The sequence below is a fragment of the Protopterus annectens genome, chromosome 5.part0 (assembly GCF_019279795.1).
Source record: "Protopterus annectens isolate FY-2018-M chromosome 5.part0, PAN1.0, whole genome shotgun sequence".
Taxonomy (NCBI): domain Eukaryota; kingdom Metazoa; phylum Chordata; order Ceratodontiformes; family Protopteridae; genus Protopterus; species Protopterus annectens.
Genome location: NC_056735.1, coordinates 41,578,340 through 41,594,589, shown reverse-complemented (window position 1 = coordinate 41,594,589; position 16,250 = coordinate 41,578,340). Strand labels below are relative to the sequence as shown.

The 16,250-nt window shown below is 36.4% G+C and overlaps 1 protein-coding gene across 2 annotated transcripts in view; it reads left to right on the top strand.

The window, feature by feature from the left end:
• The window catches only part of COL8A1 (collagen type VIII alpha 1 chain), a 645,551-nt gene that overhangs the window by 498,173 nt on the left and 131,128 nt on the right, over positions 1–16,250 (top strand). For both annotated transcript variants that reach the window (XM_044072095.1, XM_044072094.1), the window contains exon 4: positions 13,403–13,469. The gene's annotated coding sequence lies outside the window, so the exon portion shown is untranslated. The remainder of the gene's footprint in view (positions 1–13,402; positions 13,470–16,250) is intronic.

Here is a 16,250-nt window from a genome sequence, read left to right as displayed (position 1 = left end):
GATGATTTGTAATAGACCCAGTATAGAAGGATCATGGGTAATGAATGAAGGATGATCAGTTGTAGATTCAGTACAGAAGGACCATGGGTAATGAATGAAGGACGATCTTTAATAGACTCGGTACAGAAGGACCACGGGTAATGAATGAAGGACGATCTGTAATAGGCTCAGTACAGAAGGACTATTGGTAATGAATGAAGGACGATCTGTAATAGACTCAGTACAGAACGACCACGGGTAATGAATGAAGGACGATTTGTAATAGACTCAGTACAGAAGGACCATAGGTAATGAATGAAGAATGATCTGTAATAGGCTCAGTACAGAAGGACTATGGGTAATGAATGAAGGATGAGCTGTAATAGACTCAGTACAGAAGGACCATGGGTAATGAATGAAGGATGATCTGTAATAGACTCAGTACAGAAGGACCATGGATAATGAATGAACTCTTTGGCCCTTTGGTTCAAAGTAAGCATGTAAGATAATGTACTTGCATGCAAAAGAAGAAAAAGGATGTCTACATACTCGGATAAAGAGATACAAATTTCTGAAATTATGTAAAATGGGCGCAACTAATGAAAATAATCAATTAGAAATGTTGTGTTGTGTGACAGATGCATCAACATTATACAAAGGAAAGTCTTCCATGTTCTATATTGACAATTTGTAACACAACTCCCAGAATGCTGTGCACACTTTTGCAATATGGCTATCCAAGCCCTCCACTGCCCAAGTTGAATCAATAGTAAGTATCCCAGGGGTTCACTAGCAATGGTAAACCATAAATTGAGTTGTGTGCATGCAAAAATAAAAATAAGTGTATTATGAACTACATTCATTTGAGTGGTTCAAATCCCTAGGAGCACTGATTCAGGGATCCAGGGATTTATTCACTGACAGGCTTATAAGAATCACCCCTGATTGTTTTTGTACAGAAGTAAGATTAATATTCGTCATTGATATTGACAGAATGGGGAGCAGCAATGAGAAAGCTGAATGGTGTCAGAAAAATAAGCAGACAGACCAAACGTATGTTGCAGCTATACCCTGCGATGGTAGTGTACTTTAAGAAACATGGTAGTACCCCAGTGGAATTTAAAAAGTTAAAGAGAAGAGCTTTTTTCACACAACTAAGTGCTTAAAATCAAACAGGTTCAAATGTAATTTGAGGTAGGATAGCTCAGTTGTAATATTAGGAAGTATTTGTACTCAGAAAGTTTTGTAACTGTATGCATGGACTTCATCTTAAGGATGTGGAATCAGAAATAATACGGGAATTCACAAATATATGGTAGAGCTATAAATCATCACCAGCAGCAAAAAGGAATGCATGTTATCCATTAGTTCAGAAAATGAACTCACTAGGCGGACCAAATGGTTATTCTCTCCTTAATGATTCTGTTACTGTCTAACAGTTAGGCCAGATGAATAAAAAGCAAAATCTTATAGAGCCAAACAGTTTCACAATGTTGTCTGCAAAAAACAAGGACCACAGCCATATAGATGTAATTTGTTCATCTGTGTGTGGAAAAAACTGGAGTATCATGAAAGAATCATGGTCAAGGAAGGAGCTAGTTTGTGTTTATATATTAAAAAGTGCATATATATATATATATATATATATATATATATATATATATATATTTTTTTTTTTTTTTTTCTCATGAGTTCATAGGTAATTGCTAGGTAAGCGGTGCAGGGTTTCATATTATGTAATTGAAACTTTAAAAGTTTGAGAGCTATATGGTCGAACCCATATGTTCGAACTTTTAAAATTTAGAAAATGACAAAAAAAAATAAAATAAAAAACAGAAAAAACCTACCTAATGGTTGTATGCAGGGGGCAAGCCCACCTGCACCCCCCACATTGGGGAGCTGTGCCCGCACACCCCCGCTCTTTAAATATACCAACTCCGTGACCGCACTATAGTGCAGTAAAGGGAAATCTTCCCTTTACACACTGAACGGAGATCTCCGTTAATACATTCAAACTTTTAAAAGTTTGACAACGTAATATGTGCCCCAGTGCAGAAATCATTAAGGATCCCAAATTTTTAATTACCTGAAAACTCTGTCTGATTAAATAACTTGCTCAAGGTCATGGAGTAAGGAACTGAAGGTGTGAAAGTGTACCCTGGGCACAGGAATGAGGTCATCAATAAGTCCAAGCTTTATTGCTCTGTGCTAACTGTCAGCTGATTAAGGTGCATCATGAAAACAAAAAGGAAAAAAAAAAACAGAAAAAGAAAGAAATGCAAAAGTAAATGCCGGTATGCAAATGAATAACATATTAAATAACTGAGACAAACACAAACTAAAAGAAAGCTCCGCAATATGAGTTTATGTAGAGTCCATCTTGGAAGATGGCTGTGTGCAGCAAGGCAGTATCTAAGTTATCACATTACTGTGCACAGGGTGCAACATTTTGGCTCAGGAGTATCATTTCTCTCCCCACAGTATCCTAAGTTTTGAGTTCAGTCCTGAGCCATGAACCTTGGTCACTGTATGTATTGAGTTTTATATGCTTTGTCCATATCTATATGTGTATTTTCTAGGTACTTTGGTTTACTCATACCTCCTAAAATATGTTAATTGGCTGGCTATACTCCACTGTCCATATATGTATTACATTTACATTTGCCCTTGGGCCCAGGTAAAGGCAAAAAGGGTCTATGATGGAGTAGTTCACTTACCCAGTTACAATGAAATAAAATTCAAATGAAAAAAGTCTAAGCTTTATGTAAATGCAAGCATGTGCAAATGTACTGTATCTGAAACAAATTAATATGTCATCACTTTTTTCACTGTCAGCTTTCCTAGCTTAATGATTTGATTCCATACAATTTAAGGAAATTGCAGAAGCATGCACATCCCTCTTGCCTGTCACCCTTTATATCTCAGCTTGTTTCCATAAAAAATGCATTCTATTTCAGGACTGACTGTAGTAATGGCTTGGAATCTGTAGCCTTTTTTATTAAGGGGGTAAGTGAGGTGACCCAGTATCCCCATGTCAGCTGCAAATGACAAACACAAAATAAAAATAAGTGCAATATTATTAAGCACAAAAGCATTAAGTAAAATACACAAACACAGCGAAAACAAACATGCTCAGTAAAACAATCAAAATGAATCATTTTATTTAAATGCCTAAGCATATACACTTTGATAATAAAAACAAGTAAATCTGAATAAATAGTAAAATGCCAGACCTAAAATGTGATCTGCATCAATGAGGGGATCATTGACATTTGCTGTTTCATCATTCATGAGAGTCAGGAAATCCTTCTATGTGGTGCACCTTATCACTAAGGGCTTTTCATCCAGAAAAAAAAGAGGTCATTGTCCCACTGTACTCATCCCTCATTAGACCCATTATAGAGTACAACGCCCCATTTGGTATGTACTTCACAAGACATCTGCAACAGCTGGAAAGGCCGCAGAAATACCTCACTAAAAGAATCACAGGCCTAAAGCAGATGCCCTACACTGACCGCCTTAAAAAACTCCAACTATACTCTGTGGCATATTGCCTACTCAGAGGCGATCTCTGCTTAACATACAAGACCATGTCAAACCCAAAGCTGTTGGACATGCTACACTTAAAGAAATCCCAATCCCTCAGAGCCACATACTCCAGGGATCTAAACCTTGTCATTGCAATAAACAAAACATGCTGAAGGGATAGGTTCATGACCCAGAGACTCCCCATACTCTAGAATAGAGTGCCCATACATGTCAAGCAGAGTGCCTCCTTGGCCCTCTTCAAAAGGAACCTTGATGATTGGATGGGAGATAGGAAATTCACCTCGGGTTTGCGTCAGTCACCCTACTAGACAAGGGTCCAGGGAAGTAAATATTGTGGGAAAAAATATCCAGAAAATTGTTATGGCTAGGCTTGTGTAGGCCCTAGGGCCGATAGCCTAGTACAAACCTATGAACCTATGAATGAGATCGGCTTAGTGCTGTCAACAACTGGAAGCCTTTTGTTTTTGACCTTGGAGTTAGTATATTTAGTCAGAAAAAGAGCACTTGGGTTGGTAAGTTGCTGTGAATCAAATTTGTTCTGCTTCATAGGAAAAAATTATTCCAGATCACCTAAATCTCACATTAAGCCATAAATCATTTATCCTCACTTCTGTCAAAATTCCACTAACAGACATTTTTTTCTCTCACAAGTAAAACTGACATGCAATGGAGGAAGAATGCGATTAGCATTCACATATGAATTTAACAGGATAAGCAGGAAACACCTCCAAAAATGAGGAAAAAGAGAGATACCAGAAGGAAAACCTGTTACTAGAAAAACCGCACACAAATGCACCTGTAGAACCCTGCTAAAGAGTGAAGAAAAATGTAATTTGAGACTAGACTTTCAACATACTATCAATGGATCATCACCACCACCTGAACTGTAGCACTAAATGTGTGCAGTTTGAATTCAGAATGCAGTTTGCAAAAATGACTGTGTGGCAACATTTACAAATGAAATTTAATAATATCACACAACAGTTTGACAGAAAAGCCCTTAAATTGACTACCTTAAATATTTGACAACAAAATTCCACACGGTTAAAACGTTATTAACATGCAAAACCATCAATTAATTAAAAATGAGTGAAGGAACTAGGAAGTATTTTATATTAAAATGCACTGCAAGACAGATAATTGGTATATGAAAACTAATAACTATGTAATGTACAGAATGTGTTTAACCTTAATGGACAAGTTGAGGGAGCAGTAACTTCAGTCCATTATGGGGACAAAAAACAAGTACCACCATAGAAAGTGAACAATCTGGCTAGGAGCAATAAGAAAGCTAAAAAACAGAGTGAAGAAGTATCAGGAGATGTACCAGAGACGAGGCAAGAGAGAAGGTGAATAAGGGGATAAGAAAGCAAAGAAAGGTTTTGAAAAGACAAAGATGACGGATGTACCAAGGAATAGAACAGAAGTGCGGATTTATGCCCATGGAATTGAAATTAAAAATTGTGTTTGGAACTTCTGCTGCTGGACTAATTCTAATGGATTAAGGTCAAAGATGTCAGTTTAAATCTAATTGTTAGGATCAGCTGCTAGATGGACGGTCACACAATGCAAGATGTGTGACAGAATGTACAAAAAATGTAAAATTCAAACCGAATATATCTGTATCTACACATCTGTATATAATGCATATTTGCCTGTGAATTTGATCTAAAAACAAAACATAAAAAAAATCCTTCTGTTATTGTCATTAATCTCAGCTAAAATCAAAGGAAAAAAAGTAATTGCAAATGTAAACCAATAAGTTACATTTGTGATTATCAAAAGTTAAACTAAAAGAAGTTCCCCCTATAACCGTTGGTATGGGGGCTTCTCCTTCACATGCCTGGAAATTACGTATGCCAACTTGAGGGTCACAGAAACATGAAGAAAAGGGAAAACCATAGAAATGATCTAACAGTCTGCATAATGAACTTCAATTTTATATAATTCAACCAACTGCAGCACCGTTGCAAAACATTAGTATTTCAGCTCAGGATGAAATGAGTGCAGAGATAACTTTTACACATGATCATCGGTTGAGATTGGTTGAGGCATAGCTTTTACACTCACGGAGGGATAATTTAGGTCATCAAGTAGAAAAATATTTTCCATTATGGAAAGGCTTATAACTTTGTCAAGCAACTGGCCTTGTTTTTAAGCTTATTTACAGGTATGTAATAGTGTATTACAACAATTGCAGCTGTTTTTCTTATTGTAACCTGAATATGGAGTACATCATGCCCACCCTTTGGTTATAAATCTGTACTTCTGAATTATTGACTCATACATCATCACCTTGCTCATTGGGTTAAACCACTTGCCAAGTTTTGTTACCAGGTACTTGAGGAATGCAGGATGGGTCTCTAAACCATGCCTCTGTGGCAGCATGTACCCTGATTTTGTGAAAGATTAGGTAAAACTTTGGGTAGCTTATATATTTTTAAGCTGTGGGCATTGGATGATAAGAGTTTCACCTTTTTGCTGTTTGTGGATTTTATCTTGCAATGTCCATTAATTTGATTCTGTTTAAAAAAATGGCAGTAGTGGTGGAAAAATCTCTATTCAGTAACCTAACTTCCTTGGAGGACAGCTTGCAAATTATCTTTGGGCCCTACATATTTCATCCCAAGCAGAAAAGCAGATTTGGGCCAGTTGCTGAAGTCAACAATGTTTTTCCTTAATTAAATAACGTTATCAGTGAAGTAGGGATTTTACTAGCTGCAAAGGATTAACCAGTCTGTGTAAGGATATCCACAATTTTAGTGATGTCCCTGGATATCAAATGAAGACAGGAGTGTCCAGTGTTACCGATTTTCATGTGGTCATTTACAAAGTCAATATCATCCTGAATACAAATCCCTCTTTATCCAGTTTTGTGACTGTATTCAGTGTCTAAAAACAGAGTCACCACTTGAAAGGGTTTTCCAGAATATTCAGTCTTGGTTTACAAGTATATATACAGCAGGTGTGTTATTAAATTGTGCTCTAATTATTGTCGCCTATTTGTAGTGCATGTATAGTAAGTTGAGGCAATTATCCAAGAGAAATAGAGCATTTGCTGAGAGAAAACACCAGCACTGAGGAAAAGATTTTGAACCATTTGGAACTTTTTGAAATTTTAAGATACAGTAACTCATTAGAGAGGGAACAACAACATTTATTACTTTATCTCTGTGTTTAGACGGTGATAACAGATGTTTTTTTAAGGTTTGGTCTGTGTCCATTATGATGGAAACAGCTATCAGAACTGTCAGTTATAGATCACTCAGACACTGTGCTTTTGTTGAAAATGAGACATACAGATAGTTGAATAAGGAACATGCGGTTCTGTTTTGAGACCATGAAATTTGTGTTTTTTGTATAAAATTCAATTGGCATATTGCACCTATTACTGAAAACTGGTTAGCTGTCTGATGACACAATACTGAGAGTCCTTTGGGATCAGTTTCAAATATTTTGGACATAGAATGATCCTATTTCTGCTAAACTAAAGCATACTTTACATCCTGCTGAAGACAAACATGAAAATCCATGGAGACCAAAAATATAGGGAATGGTGCCTTTGCAGGGATATTGTTACAGAAAGAGAAGGTGTGTTCTGACAGAAAACAAACATGAACTCTGTATTTAAAACATTTTCCAAACTCAAAACATCTCAGATTTCAGTAAGATATTGGTTTGTTGTATATAGGCCCCACAACTGCTCTCAGAATGTCTCTTCATGTTTTTTTTTTTAATATTTTTTTAAGCAGGATTCCTGTTTGTTGTTTTTGACACACTGTTATAATCGTTCACATATACACAGGACACTAACAGATGAAGTTTCTCAGAAGCTTATTGTCTTCTGTTTCAATATACTGTCGTTGGAATGTGCTTACATCAGTGCCAGTTACCACTGTCAAAAGAAATGAACCCTGCACATATACCTTAATAAAATTATCAATTATTTTAGGTACAACCAATATAATTTATGTTGCACAGGGAATATTTACTACAGAGAGGACTGATATCTATCTTATTAAACAAGGTAGTCCTTTAAGAAAACTTAGAGGTATATAGAACCTTTTGCACATCTGCCAGGAGACAAAAAAAAATCATGTGGATACATTTCTTATCATACAACTATTATTTTATGAATGCATCTGTAATATTTTCAAGCTCAGCTGTAAATATGAAATTTTCAATGCACTTTTCTAAGTTAATAACTGAAATAAAACCGTAGAAGCATCATTTATTTATTTTTATTTGCTAACTTCATAAATCAACTAGGCACAACTGCTTCTTTTCACATATTGCAGTGTTTCATTTTGTGAACTGTTTAGAGTGAAAAGTAAGCAAACGCACATGGACAGAATCAACCCTCAGACCACAGGAAAATGTCTGTTAGTAATTCATAGTTTTAATCCTCTGAGGTAAATTGTCAGACAGGTCTAATTACTAAGGACCTATATAGTTGTTCATATTGTAAATAATATTGTAAACAATAATAAACATTTTTATGTATTGTACTTTGGATCGGTATTACCTCAGGAGGATAGGAACAGCATCACTGTTTTGTATTCATGAATGGGGAGCAGCTGGGCTGATCTTACAAACGCTATTTCAGAATCAGAGTTCATAGCCTGAAGAATTCCAGGGAAGTGTCAGGAAGGGGAGAAGGCTAAACCAACTGCTTAGTGAGGAAGAATAACAATAGTCAGTAGTTACCTATAATACATATTGTTGTAAAATATTCTGCTTTTGGAAACTGCATTCAGTAAGTATATAGATAGTTTCAAGTATGGTTATATTACACTCGAGAGTTCAGTGACACTTGCAGTAACAAAAAGAGGGGTGAATGATCGCGGAACAGTAAGATAACATCTTTATATGTCTGTTTTTCATTATCTTTTACAATATTTCTTCCACACCTGCCATCTGAATAAGACTGCAGACTTCCCAGCTGTTAGACAGGCACGCATGATTTGGAGGCAACCTATGCGTTGCTAGAAGTACACACAAAATAGACAAATACAACTAACATGAGGTCATCCTTACATTTCTGGAATATGAAGGAAAGGAAAGGGTATCAGTGAAGGACTGACTGTTGAAATTTGTGAGCCCTTATCCCAGACATGTATAGACACACACACACACACACACACACACACACACACACACACACACACACACACCTTCTCACAATGTGATATACTTCTTAGGAATTAACTGTAGTATTATATAGGTAGCATGCCCTGTGGGGTGTGTGTGTGTGTGTGTGTGTGTGTGTGTGTGTGTGTGTGTGTGTGTGTGTGTGTGTGTGTGTGTGTGTGTATGTACGTGTGTGCGGAATCAGTTTCCAGACTTCATGTGCTTATATGTTGTACTGGAACTATGATTAACATCCCCTTGGAAGTGACATGCTAATTTAAAGCTTTTGAATAAATAGGACATGCTGGAGGGACAGATTCATAACCCAGAGGCTCCCTTCACTCTGGAATAAAATCCCAGTCCAGGTTAGGCAGAGTCCCTCATTGACTCTCTTCAAGAGGAATCTTGATGAGTGGATGGGAGATCGTAGGTTTACTCCGGGTATCACTTCTGTGTCACTGTTAGACAGAAGCGCAGTATACTAACCTCGAAAAAGGGCATAGCAAAATTAATTTAAAATGGGTGGCGAAAGCCATACACACTCTGGCTAGGCTTATAAATGCCCTAGGGCAGATAGCCTAGTATGAACCTATGAACCTATGAACCTATGAATAGATTAAAACAGGGTAACAGGACAGCTGCTGTAATTATTTGTTTTTGGTGTAGTTTTTAAGCCAACGTTGCTGTCTAAACACACTAGCTCTACAAACTTTGATTGTCAAGACAGTGGAACGGACACCATGGTTTTCTACTATTTAGGATCCCTGCAAAACCGTTTAGGAGTAGTTATATTGTGATGGCTGCCTGTCACTTAATGGAGAACAGTAATTATGTATGAGCCGTTTGCTATACATTAGTGCACAGGAGGGAATTTGAGTTGCTATCTTCTGTAGATTACTTACAGTGGTGGGCTTCTAACAACTGTGCTACACATGAGGCAGGAAATGGAATGAAAACAATATACCATACAGGCTAACAAGACTACAACTAGAGTGCATCGATTGTAGAGTAGGTGGTCTTGTTATGGGCTTTATTAGCATAGTTTATCAGCCTAAATATGACATCATCATCATCATCTCACTCTTTCCCATTTTTACATGGGTTAGGGGTGCTGTGACAACTGTTGCCACCTGTCTCTATTCAAACCACCTTCCTACCTACTTTGATAGTCATGTCTGACTATTGCAGGTTTTTTCTCACACAATCCATCCATCTCTTGGCTGGTAATCCACATTTTTTTTACCTTCTTTCTCTCTCTCCCAAATCTTCACCAGATCAGTTTCTGCTTTCCTGAATGTGTGACAGAACTACCATCATTTATTCCTGACTTTCTCTTCAATTGGGGTTTCTTTGGCGTCTGATCTCATGCCTTCATTTCTTTATCCATCCCACGGTGCACATCAGAGTGATAAAGGAATATATTAGCAAAAAATGTATCCTTTTTCAGTCAGATTCATAGAACTTTAATGACTATGTAACTTATTCTATTGTCTAAACATTCTGTTGCATTCCAGACCTTTTCCCCCTTTTAAGCAGATTGATATGCATAGAAGTCAACGCTTCATGTTCCAAATGTGGACAAAAAACTTTGTTTATTATTTCTTCTAAAGATTTTTTTTAACTTACAATATCTGAACATTATAGAAATGTATGCCTTTTTTCCAGAGATGACTATTATTGGTCAAGAAAAATATTTTTCCACATTAACTGTCATCATGACGTGCATTATGTTTTAGGAAACTGGCAATGGACACAGGCCAGCCTGTTGACACATGGAATACTGAACAGCACAGAACCCCAACCTAGAGGTCTGAACCCCTTTAAATTTAAAGGAATAACAGGAATTCAAGTCTCTGATTATCATAATTACTGTTATTCTGGCCCAAGTATGTAATTTATACTGTATGAGCAATCTTCAACAAATAAATACATCCAAACAAAATACTTCCTTCATGTTCTTATTTAACAACTAAATTAAAGTAAATATTTATTTAATGCTCTCCTTCAGAGAATAAATTCAAAGTAGTTCCCTTGTACAATTTGACCTTGTTGGGGGGTTCCAATCTGAAATGATAAAGCTCTTAAGGGAAAACTCAACATCTATCTATCTAGAGGCTCTTGTTGGTCTTGGGTTCATGTCCCACATGAAAGCTTATATTGTCCTTTCACTGCTGTGATTCTAACAGGGCATAAGCAGAGGGTTTTCTATATATTTGCAAGTGTATGTTTGTAATATGACTATTGATCACCATGATGGGGAGTTCCTTAGCTAATATGATAAGGCTATTAAGGGGAAAATGCAACACATATCTGTCCAGAGGAAGTAACACCAGTATGGTGTGCTGTAGATATATGGTTCTAGTCCCAGATAAGAGCAAATATTATCCTTTTACTCTTTGATTCCCTTGTGTACAGTAATTCAAGTCTTTTACAGAGCTTTATATAAGGCGTGCATTTATGTAAATATGTATTGGCTATTTCTAGTGTTCAAGAGGAGCTTATAACGCATAAATTACATGGCTGACAGTATCTCAAAAAAGTAAAGACAAGTATCTGATTATATATGTGTGTGTGTAAATAAATATATATATATATATATATATATATATATATATAGATAAATATAGATACACAAAATGAATGTTTAAATCTAAATGTATATCTATATCTATCTGTATATATTTATATCTATATATATATATATATATATATATATATATATATATATATATATATATATATATATATATATATAGACACACACACACACACACACACACACACACACACACACACAATTTAATATGTCTAGTTGTTGAGCTCAGTGTTATCCATTTGAGTGTGCAGTTGCAAAAAGTAATGTTTTTTTCCATTCTTTGTTTATCAGGCCATCTGCTTGACATGATTCTGTTACTCTCTTCCGAGTCATTACATATTGTTTTCCCAAGTTACATTCTAGACAACATTCCAAAACATCTAAATGTGAAAGAGCAACATTTAGTGAGGAAAAAAATGGTTAACCCACAGGTGGATAAAGACTGAATACTCGAGCTTCAAATGCTCAAAGTCCAACCTGCTGACTAACAGAGGTTCTCCATAGGAAATCACTGTTGGGGAGCTGTGCCAGAAGTGATTCTCTTTTTGGGGGAATTTTCCCCCTTTTTTAGTTGGTACATATAAGTTTGCAGGGGTGGGCTTGCTCCCCACATTGGAGGGTGAAAAACTTTTTGGGAAAGTGTTTTTCAGCAGACTTTTTGATTAATGCAGTTTCAGAAGTCTAATCCTCAGTCCATTTGCTTTCTTCCACTCATAGTGGAAGCAAATAAAACCAACTCTAACCAAGAAGACATAAAGTAGTTCTACTGTGAATGCTAATGATCAAAATATCAACTTTCACATTGCCAGGTTTGTTGGAATAGTGGTATAAATGCTTGACTGCAACCAAGGCAACCTGAGTTCAACTCATGGATCAGACAGCTGCTGAAGCTGGCAGGGAAGGAAGAGAAATGAAGGGTTGTGTCCACTCACCCTTGTTAGGGCAGAGGGTTGAGAAACATGTCCAGAGTTCACAAAGTGGATGGATTGGTAACCATTTCAAATGTTGAGACCCCCTAAAGTGAGTCCCAAGATGCTGAGACTGAAAGGCCGAAAGATCAGACATATATAATAAGCCAAAGATTCCATTTCTCAGAATATTCACTTCTTTCTAAGGTATGTCAATGCTGGAGTTGGTATATAAACGTTTACGGGATGTAGGAGGTGTAGGGGAGGCTTGCCCCCCTGCAAAAAGAAGCTTTAAGGAGTAGAGCAACGTTTGAGAGTTACTCTTATCTTGGTTTTTTTTCAGCCTTTTGTTCTGCTTTTTGGCACTCAGCATTTTAAGTGTCAGCGTTTCAGTGGTAAGCCATATGGATATCCCTGGTGGAGACCAGAGAAAATGCATAATGTGTTTTTTCTAAGAGACAAGGTCATTTGTTGACTTACATGACCCACTGAAATAAATGAGTTCTACAGTACATGCAAGACATGCCCTCCTAAGAGAATGTTTGTGTTGGATGTTTGGAGATCCACTGATGTCTGCCATGATGAAACCTCTTTCAGTTAGCTTTTGTCCTGATAAGGGAAGGAAATGGATCTATTGGCTGATGGACATGTCTGATGGTTGGGTTAATTGGTCAAGAGGGGGTACTGAAGGTTGACAGTGGTGGGGTGGGGAAAAATCTTCCACTATACAACAATATCAACACATTACATTAAAATGTTGACATCCCATTGCTTATTCAAACAACAAGTTGTCACAGCCTTGAGTAAGGGACATACTCCCTCTCTCTGTTTGGGGAAAGTAGTGTAACACTGAAAACCCACATAGTGGTGGCGAATACAGAAAATTTTGTCCTCCCCAAAAAAACATTAGTTTTGGGGGAATCATCTCAATACCAGCATTCAGATTCATGTTGTCACCCATTTGGAAATTCTATCATCAACTTTCCAAATGAGAAACAGAAAAAAAGTTTAATTTTGCAAAGTAGTGATATAAATGTAAAAACTGAAAACAAATGTAGAGCATTAGAGCTGTGTGATGGTATATGTGTTATTTATTTTATGTTATCAAACAGTTTTTCTGGGATATTCTAATAAACTAATGACTGACTAGGTGACCAGTGAACAACCTTTTCAAGCTTGGTAATATTTATATGGGCCTATAATCCTTGCTAAAATATTACATTTTCTTCATATTTTACAGAAAAAAACTGATTGTTATCCCTGACGTATCTGCAAAGTGTTAGCCACATTAAAAGCACTGTAATAAGGTAAGGCTCTACCATCTGTCTTATTTTACTGTAAGATGCAAATATTAATGTGAGGTTTGCTTATGTCAATACTTAGAATGGAATAGTTGTAGGTACTTAACAAAAAATAACTTTAAGATGAAAAAAATGATGGAAAAAATTCCTAGCAGGGGTTAATTCAGCATTGATAGCTAATTGTTGACGTTGGCATGCTGGGTAAGCCACAAATGTCACTGTAATTTGGCCATGCAGTGAGGGGTGTAAGAATTAATGGTTAGTCCCCTGCTGGTTTAGCATAAAAGAAACATTACTTGTTTTTCACAGGGCAGAATGTACTACCTCTGCTAAATGATGTGCTTCATAATTTGTTAATTCAGGAAGTGAATTCAGGGCCAGCCTTAGTTAAACTGGTACCCAAGGCAAAAAGGCTCTATGGTTCTGTCCTCAATCCCTTCTAAAACTGACTACTTTTGGAGAAAAGGTGGAGAATTACACTTAATAAATAAGGAAAATATTTAGCATTAGTGACTTCTTTTACTTCAAAAATAAATATTAATCCAGATTGTCTTACTCTATCAATGTCCTAAGTTAATATCACTAATATTTTACAAGTATCCCTGATTATTTCTGAAGTTGTCCCCATTTCTTTTGAGATTTGTCCCTGATTTGTAGAGAGGTATGTCTGATGGCTATGTAATATTTCAACTCCACTCCATACAAACAAGTTGAGTATGCCAATTCAAGTTGTGCCACATAAATCACAAAGCCAGAGAACTATTATCCAAAATATTTGTTTGATCCCCGCTAGCATCCTTGTAAAAATAACACCTATCTCACCTTCAACTGTCCACACAAATTACATAGCTAGAAATATTGCCACATCTCGGATTACTGCCAGTAATATTGTAACAATGTCACCCCCCTCACTGCTCCTCTTATGTCTACTGTCCACCCAAACCCAAAAGATAAAACGTTTCTGGTTGATCACTACCAATAGTATTTTAAAGTAATACACTAACTCACTGTTCTACTCCTCTGAAAATGTTCCTGGAGAAGTGGAGACAGGAAAATTAACCACTGACCACCATGTTACTATAAATGGTCATTTAGATTTATTGGATTCTTTTGAAAGGTTGCTTAGGTTTAGTCCTAAATGGACTAAAGATAGCCTTGATGAATGTTAATAAAGTCATAGAGCATTTTACCACAATGTTTGTATATTTAGTGCATGTAAGGCAGAACTATCATCTAAACTGAACTGTACACACAGTCACTAAGGTGCATTTACTCAGGTATTTAATGTTTGTCCATATCTCTGCAGTGTACATTCTGATTGGCAGGTGCCAGTCAGATAGCATAGTCAAGACCAGCTGTGTGATGCCATAAATTATACATCCCATAGGAAAGCAGTGCCATGCAAAGAGAGAAAAAGGGTGGTCTACATCTCCTAATACAGACTGGGCTATATTATATTTCTGATTTTGATGAATCCTACATCCGATATTTACTGTATTTATTTAAAAAATAGGTAGGTGAACTGAATTGATTAAGAAATGTGTTTGTCATCCGCAGTCTAGACTAAAAATGCAATTTTACTCACACTGTTAGGCTTATCAACAGCAAGTATATAAGTGTAGAAAGCTATATTAGATAGTGCCATAACATATATGTAGACAAAAGCTGCAAGTGGAAAAAACTAATGACTTAAGACTTAACATTTCTTTTTTATTCCATATGTTGTCATTCATTTACAGTAAATTTTAAACATGAACACTGCATTGCCAAATCACAGTCATAGATGCCTGACTACAAGCTATGTAAAACGTTTCAGTCATTTTACATATTGAAATATTGAATTGGAAAGGATTAATCTATTCAAAAGTGTTCATGCAAAAGTGGACCTAAGCCAGTCTTGCACTGTGGTTGTATGTACTTTTTACATGCAAAATATGCTGCTGAAGCATTAGTAATCCGAATATTACATATGACATCATTTTAAAGTAAAACGATAATCATCTGGATACTAAAAAATGATGTTAATGTTCCTGTAAGTTAAATACATTATATCTTACATCTCAGGTCAACATACATATACAGCAACATCAAAAGTAGCCAAAACAGAATCCATTATTACAGGGGGTAAAGGTGTCAGTAATAAATCATTTTGCATCTAAGTTCACCAAACCTTGAAGAAAAAGAAATGTTCAATTTTGGTAGAAAAACAAGTATTTCCTTTTCTTTAGAGTTGTGCATCCTCAAACCAGAAATATTTATGTAAAAGGTGTAAGGAGAAGGGCCATTGTCCAACAAAGAGGGGCAGAACGGGACTTGCCCTCCCCCACAGGAACATCTGCACATGAATCCTTATAGTTTTCTGTAGTATGCTTACTATTTTGATGTGATGTTTTGAGCTCCTCTCAGCATTACATGTTGTAAGATATTTAAGACTGTGGAATGCTGTTTTCTGTATTAAGTCTCAAGGGCGACAAAACATCAGAGTTCTAAGGTCCATTTCTTTGATATATATCCTTTATCTATGTTAGGTTAGCATGAACCTGCAAGTGCTACTACAATCACAACAGTAAAGCACAGTGTCATTGGGAGTTATGCCAAAGCAAACAGTATGGTTTATGCACGTTGACTTTTACACTTATTTTAACCGGTTTGACAACTGACTGAGGAAAAACTAGCGAAAGGTTTGTATGACCACACAAATGTTTAAGCACATCTAGTTGGACTGTAGTAACCTTTGCAGATGTGTTGTGGCCTATAATAAACACTGCACATGTGCCGCTCTGATAA